The 7,838-nt window shown below is 53.0% G+C and overlaps 1 protein-coding gene across 1 annotated transcript in view; it reads right to left on the reverse strand.

Annotated features, from left to right (window-relative positions):
* Nucleotides 1-7,838, reverse strand: part of COL22A1 (collagen type XXII alpha 1 chain) — a 189,162-nt gene that overhangs the window by 164,733 nt on the left and 16,591 nt on the right. The gene's annotated exons all lie outside the window — the stretch shown is intronic.

Below are 7,838 nucleotides of genomic sequence, written 5' to 3' on the forward strand. Positions count from 1 at the left end.
CAGGAAGTCACTGAAACGGGAAACACATGCTGGGGACCCACCAGAAAAGTGTCTCTTATGCCACCCCAAGGTGCTTCGAGTACACTTCCGGAAAGATGCAAATTCCAGAGGAAGCAAAACTGCTCAGTTACACAAAGACAACGGAGCGAGTTACACTGTAGAAAATGCTTCATTGTAGGATATTACACAGATGTCTCCCTAAACGGCTTCACGATTCCTCACTTAAAGGCAGTTGGAAGAAAAAGGGCCTCTTTCAGTTGCCCTAAAAATCCCAGGAGCACCAACTTTGAATTTTAAATTGCTAGGTCCAGCACAAGTCTCTAAATCTCTGTCTGGGTGTGAGCATCTGTGACATGGGAGGCCTTACAAAGCACACACTGTCAGGGCTGCTTTGAGACTAAGCCCACGACAGGACCGGAACTAGAGAGGAGGCCTTCTCCTCAGTTTAACACCTGAGGCAACTTGGTGCAGACTCTGCCCGGCCCATGAAACAACGCGGTTACGCGCGTCCTTGCCGTAGCCTCGCGGTTACGCGCGTCATTACCGTAGCCTCGCGGTTACGCGCGTCCTTACCGTAACCACGCGGTTACGCGCTTCCTTACCGTAGCCTCGCGGTAACGCGCGTCCTTACCGTAGCCACGCGTTATTAGGCATTTCCGCCATCCCAGCGGTTCCACATGCAATGACCTCTTTTCATACTTGGGGCATAAATGTCCAAGGGTAGGACAGGTTTGGGGCCTCTTTGCCAATCAGCAGTGAGGAGGAATGAATAAGATCTTTCCTAATTCGGGAAGCGCTATTTTTAATGTTTATCCTAAGAGGCACCAGGAGGTCTGAGAAGCCCCACGGAGGAGGTTATTTTGGAAACAGCACCAAGCTGTCTCGGACCAAACAGGAGAGAAGATACAGGCAATGTGTAAAATTTAGATGGCTCCACCCAGGACAGCGGCAGCTGTGGGGTGATGATCAATTCCTTTAACTTTGGCAGCCCGCTAGAGAGACTGGCTGGGGATCATGCATCATTTAAAATGAGTTGACTCAGAAGGTTCTATCTTTGATGATGACCAAACCCCTAGAGGCTGATGGCTGGAACTCATGCTCTGAGCCACTGAGCCTTGTCTCTGCAAACATCCTCAGCAGAGAAGCTAATTCCTGATCTCAGGCAAGGACAGTCCGAAGATCATGAACACAAAGACAGCGATTCTTTTCCAAGATGCTAGAACTTGCCCAAACTGCTTTCAGGACTCCCTCCCCAGACCTGCTGCCAATCTCCCTTTGGGGCCATCACTAAGCCTCATGCATTCAGAGGCTCAAGGGGCAATTTATTACGGACTTGGTTAACTCAGGACAAATGCCTCCCAAAATATCCCCTCCAGCCAGGCCCCCAGGGTCCACCTGCTTGGCAGGGAGGTAGTGTTAGCATCCAAAGTCCCTCTCAGCCCATAACTATATTCCTTTGGCCAAAATATTTCCACATCTTGAATAATGATCTATTTATTTCTGCATTAACTCATTTATTCAAACTAAAATATTTATAGAGCTCCAGATATGTTCCAGGCACTGAGTTAGTTCTAGGGACACACAAAGGGGATAACAGATAAATCACAGTCCCTGCCTTTAGGGCACTCATGAGCTGACTTGTGATAGACTCTGGACATACTGAGCCCAAGAAAGTGTCAGCTCTGCCATGACACCTTCGTGTCTCCTTGCTTCACAGACTCCTCCTTCTCAGCCTCTGAGACTCTTCTCAACCTTGAGACCCCGCCACCCAGGGCCTTGCTGTCACTCCAACCTGGGTAAGGAGCCCTCCAGCCCGCCGTGTCCTAGAGCTGATGGCACTACGCCGAAGGCACCGACTGGCATGTCCGTCTCCTAGTGAGTGGGAGTCTGTGGATGAGACTGGATTAGACCGGACTGGATCTCAGTCCAGCTCTGCATCTACACTGTCCTCACAGCGCCAGGCACAGGACAGGCCTTGAGTTCATGCAGAACAGAAATGACTAGTGACGCCTGAGCTGAGAAGCAAATGCTGAAGGGTGGACTGGACAGCCTTCCAGGCATGGGCTTCAGCGTCATACTGATGAGCCGGCAAGAAGAGTTCGCCGACAGCTGGTCCTTCCACGGACGTGTGGCAGACGCCATCAGTCGTCAGCCTAACATCACGTTCTCAAGGCTAAAAGAATGCCATTTTTGTTCAGAATGGCAGAGTTTTTGGCCCAAAGAGAAAAGCTGCAGCTGGTTGGTCTAAGCCAATTACGGTTACTCTGGCCCCCATCTTTCCAGCCTCTCTTGCAGCTGGAAGAAACATGTGACCCAGTTCTGGGCCAAGGAAACAGATAACAGAAGTTTTCTGTAGTTGGGAGTGGGGTGGTTTCTTAAAAGGCTTTTGCTTTTCCTGATGTAAGGGGACAGATATGTAGATGGGGTTGGAAAGTTTCCTTTCTTTACTCCCTCTTTCGAAGGTGGGACGTAACATCTGGGGGACTATCTAGAAGAATCAAGGAGTGAGAGACTCTAACCCTTGGCCAAAGGGTCTGAAGGCCAAGCTTCTCCTTCCAGATGCCCGAGGACAGTCAATGAGGGTGGTGAACACTGTTTCACCATTTTTCTGGCTAAAAAGCTACTGACAGACTGGGTTTCTTTCACTAGCCCAGTAAGGACAGAATTATCAGGTAATCATTCAGGACCAACGGAAGTGGTGGCTCTGGGATTAAAGACAGGAACAAGCTTTCAGGAATCGAAACATATATACAGTTAGGTCTGGGTTAGTCAGTTGATCTTCCTTTTTGAAAACATGAGGACACAAAAAAAGGACATGGCTGATGACAAAGCCCCTGCTCCCTGGAGCTCATTTACTGTCGCCCACTGACATTTGTTTTTCCCTCAGGCTTTAGGAAAGGCAGAACATCCTAGACTCCTGGAGAAAGAGAAAGGTCTCTCCCCCAACAGTACAGGTTCCGCTCCACCAGAGGCCTCGACAGAGGCCGGGTACTGACCTCCCCAAGGGGAAAACTCGCCCTCGGTTTACCAAATGGCGAAAAGAGAGTGTGTTTGCTTATCGGTAGGAGGAAGGTTGCACAAGATAATCTCTGATGTCCTCCTGCTTTTCAGTGACACACCCACGGTCCTGTCTGGAAAACACAGGCCCATGCCATCCCCTGACTCTCAGCCAAGAGGGTCCCCAGTTGGGAAAAGAGGGTGCTGGCAACTATTGAATTCCTACTGTGTGCCCATCATCTGGCTGGGGATGTTATCTGCAACAACCATTCTAGGAAGATTGTTTCCATTACACAAATGAAAAAACAGAGACTAAGGAAGTTAAGAGACTCATGAGACAAGAGAAGTATCTAGATTTGAATAAAGGTCTACCTGCATCTGCAATCTAGGGGTAGAGATGGTGGCCCCAGTCTAGGGGACCAGGAGGACCCATGGAAGTGGGAGCAGAGCCCAAGGAGGGTTCAGTGAGCAGGGATAGGAAGCAATCACTGCCCATCCATCACCTCACGGCAGCCACTGCGGAGGGCAGCTGACTGCAGACGAGATGCCGACGTTCCAAGTGGGCAGGGAAGAGGCGGATGAGGGACGTGATGAATCAGACACCAGCAGACGCGGGGCACAGCTCTGCGGCTCCGAGGCCAGCCGGCCAGGAAACAGTCCACACATGTCCACTTCAGAGAGCCAACAGACACCGAGCCAGGCCCTAGGGCCCCAAGGATGACCAGACTAATGACCACACTCCTAGCAACGCCAGGACAGAGCACCCACAGGTCCGGTCCTGTGCTGGACTGTGTCTGCCCTGCTCCGGGATGGAATTAGATCTGTGACTGGCAGACACATGAAGATGGCTTGCTCAGCACCATACTCTTCCACCCTGTTGAATATGTTGACACTTCTAACTGAATCCTCCTTAGGGCCTTACACGATAGGGGCTATCAGTTATAGACGTGCAAGGAAAGGCACAGGCATAGAGAAGTTAGGAAACTGACTGCCCGAGGCCACTGATTAGCAAATGGGGCAGTGAGCACATTGGCTCCAGCACAGGCCCCTGACCAGTACCCCAATCAGTCTCTCCAAGGTCAGCCAGCCCATAGGGCCAAGGCTGTTTGGCTCCAGAGCCCACAGGAACGGCCGGCCAGCTGGCTACCCCCCGAGGAGCCCCTTCTGCCCCGGGCGGCCCTAGCCCACAGAGGAGGGGCTCCTCACTCGTGTGTTCTCCAAGTTAGGCCCACGGGTGCCTGCGTACACATGGAGGAGCCTGGGGCCTGCGGGGGTGGGCCACGAACACTTCGGCCCGCCCTCTATGGGTCCCAAACCCCAGACAGTTCCCGGTTCTCCCCCGCAAAAGCCAGCTGGGTGTGCAAGGCGGTGTGCCCTCCCGCTGTCTGGCCTCCTACAGGTGAGCCTCTCCCGCAGGCCTCTCCACACGACACCAAGACGGACGGAAAGAGCGAGGCCGTACGGAGCAGGGAGAACCCACGGGCGCGGCTGCGTGTTCGCTGCCGGCGGGTGCTGTCCAACACCCTGTGCCACACGCCCCAATGCTCCTATCGCCCCGTCCTGCAGGGGACAAACGGAGGCTAAGAGGACATAGAGGGTCTGCTTAATCACACCTCCCGTGAGTGGTGGAAACAGGATTCAAACTCGGTACGACTCCGGCAGGCTCCCCACTTGCCACCTCAAACCTGCATGTATGCGGGTGTCTGGAAGCACCTGTACAGCATTTAAGCTGCGCTTACCTCTGGGGCCAGACTCCGAAGGGTTTTTATCCCCTTTACGTTTCTGCACAGGTGAGCCTTGAACAAGGCCGGCAATTATGACAGCCGACGCCCATGCAGTGGAAAACCCGCCCATGACTTTGACTCTCCAGTCGGCCCTTTGCATCAGGGGAGTCTAATGGAGCATGGAAAACAGTCTTTTCACATTCCCAACCATAGATTCCCAAATGCGAATGGAAAATGCTATTTCCTGTCTGTGGCCGGCTGAATCCATGGATGTGAAACTACAGATACACGAGCCGACTGCATTAACTGAAAAAAATCCACGTGCAACCGACCCACACAGTTCAAATCCTGTAGTTCGAGGATCGACTCTATTTTCAAATTTGTTTTAAAGATTTGCACGTGATTTCCTAGCACAGTTATTTAGACTATCGCCATTATTTTTTAAAATAGGGTCTAAGCCTTGCCGGGGACAGACGGAGGCTGCAGGGGAGGGAGCAGGAGGACCAGTGTCTGGCATCTGGCCACAGGGCTGTTTCTAGAGGTGAACTTGGAGTCCTGGGGGCCTGCACCAGCTGCCCAAGTTCCCAAGGAGGCCTGGAGAACGACAGAGGGCCCTTTGGTGATCAATATGCACTTCTGTACCCAGGAGCCACCAGCAGGTGGCCAGGCCCATGGCTTTAAGGGAGCCACCATGGAGACGGACAGCAAGGTGGACTGATGGGACAGTGGTCTGCACACTGGACAGTAAACACCTGCCACGCTGGGATGGTCAGTGGTGGGGGCCGGGGAAACAACCGAACCAGGAACAAGCACATTCTGTGGAGTCCAAGGGACTGGAACTACAACCCGGGCCCTGGGCCAGGAGCTCATGGCATCCCTGGGGGCCTCTCTACACCCTCTGTGCAATGGTGAGAAAAGAAGGGGAGCACCTGGACCCCCACGGAGCACCGGCTACCAGTAAAGCAGCTTTAGATGGTACAAGTACTCTGGTTTCACGGCAACCCCGGGAAATAGGCACGCTTACGCGTAGGGAAGCTGAAGCACGGAGAAGCTGAGTAACTTATCCAACCTCATCACACAGCTAGCAAGTGGCACAGGAAGGAGTTGAGCCCAGGCATGAGGCTTGGGCAGTAAGCGCTGGACCACTATTCCATCCACACGTCTCAGCACTGGAAAGCACCCTACATGCAAATATAACCAGCAGCCAGTCACTGGACAGCGACATGGTCTCTGGGCCACACGCTGCTTGCATTCAGTCCTCTACCAGCTCTGTAGGGCAGATATTAGCATCTGTGCTTTTACAGGTGAATACGGAGCTTTCCCAGGTGTAAAAACCAAAGATTTGTTAACTACATCCCAGGGTCATGGTACGGACCACCTCCACTTCCCATCCTAGAACTTTCTGGACATTCCTGGCCTGCCTTTCCCTTTCGGGTCAAACTGCATTGGCAATGGCTGCCACCCCAGAGGCCCCAGATGCTGGCTGATCAATCTCCATTTTCCAGGTTCGTTAGGCTGGAGAGAGGATGTAGTCAGGCTGCCAAGTATTTGGAGGGAATGTTTATGTAAGTGTTTTAGAGACAGCCTGGTGGAAAATGACAAAATACTGCAAAAAAGAAAAAAAAAAAAGAAAGAAAGAAAGAAAAATCCCCCTGGACGTGCTAACAGCCGTGAACACTGCATCCATGAGCGCAAGGCGTCATGTCCTGTCTCAGGAGGAGCTGGCCCAGCACGAGGCGTGTGGACTGGGCTCTGACACAGCTGGGACTTTCCTGACACTGAGTCGGAGTATGCCTATTTCTGTTTGGAGCCAGAACAAAGGACACAGTGACAAGAGTAGCCCATCAGAGCCCCCTCTCCTCTTCCAGCCCAAACACACACCCATTCCCTGGTGCAAAGTGAAGCAGAAACAAGGCCACTGGGAGGACCCACACGATCCCCTAGGTGGATGGGGAAGTCCACGACCTGAACTGTCACGTCAGTTTCTCCTTCTGTTTCCAAACCTGGAAATAGGTGTAAAATTTTGTAGGGTTTTTTTTTTTCTATCCAAGGTTATCTTGAAGATTAAGTAGGACAGCGGATGGGGAGTTGTTGGCATGACCAGGGAGCGGGCAGAGGTAGATACCCAGCATCTAATATGTGCTCATTCATTCATTCAGCCAAACATATTTGCCAAGCACCGGCACATACGTCCTTGCATAAGGAACAAACATGCAAACTCACAGGCCAGGTAGCCCTGCCCTATTGGTGGCCACATGCCAAAAGAAGCGGCAGAGAACACACGCAGAGACGGATATGCAAAAGCAAGCTGGTTCTCGCGTGTGATCAGTGCTGTGGACAAAATATGCTAGCGATGTGATGGATGCTGGGTGTGGGGCCAGGACGCACACCACACATGCTGACCTGGACAAACCTCCTGGCTGAGTGACCTCAGAGCTGAAAACCAAGAAGGTGTGAGCCAGCCAGGGGGAGAGCCAACAGGCAAAGGGCTCTGGCAAACTCAGAGACCTGTGGAGGAAAGGGCTGGCTTGCCCTGGGGGCTGGGAGGGCAGCTCCCCTGCAGCTCAATGAGAGAGAAGAGAGAAGGGAGGGTGGATGCTGGTCAAGGGAAGCCTAGTCTCAACCACAGGAACGGTCTGGAATTCGGGGCAATAAAGAGATGCTCTGCCTGCAGTACGAGGGACCAGGGAGCGGGCAGAGGTAGGTACTGTTATGAGTGTGACCTGGCCGTGACCTAGCCAAGGAGGAAGGTGTGGTATCAAATGTCCAGGTTCCACGGACCTCCTTTTCCTTCGGGGAATGTCCAGTGGGCCCAGCACCAGCAGGTGTCACCAGAGACTGCCAGGACCTCCTCTAAGAGGGGCTCCTGGCTTTGGATTTGAAAGTTGCTAGGGCACGGAGGTATCTAAAGTGAGACTGCTGAGGAGAGAGGGAGGGAGGGAGGGAGAAAAGAAGTCTGGAAGCTAGGTCCCAGGCCCCGGACATTGAAGTGCGGAAGAAGAAATGGCGCGGGAGGGGAGGCTGGAGAGGGAGGAGAACCGGGGAGAGAGGGCTGGAGGTTACGCGGAGGGGGCGGTTCAGGCTGCGGGGAGCTGTTCACAAGGCAACTCCTGCAGA

Source organism: Pteropus alecto, unplaced genomic scaffold (assembly GCF_000325575.1).
Source record: "Pteropus alecto unplaced genomic scaffold, ASM32557v1 scaffold105, whole genome shotgun sequence".
Classification (NCBI taxonomy): Eukaryota; Metazoa; Chordata; class Mammalia; order Chiroptera; family Pteropodidae; genus Pteropus; species Pteropus alecto.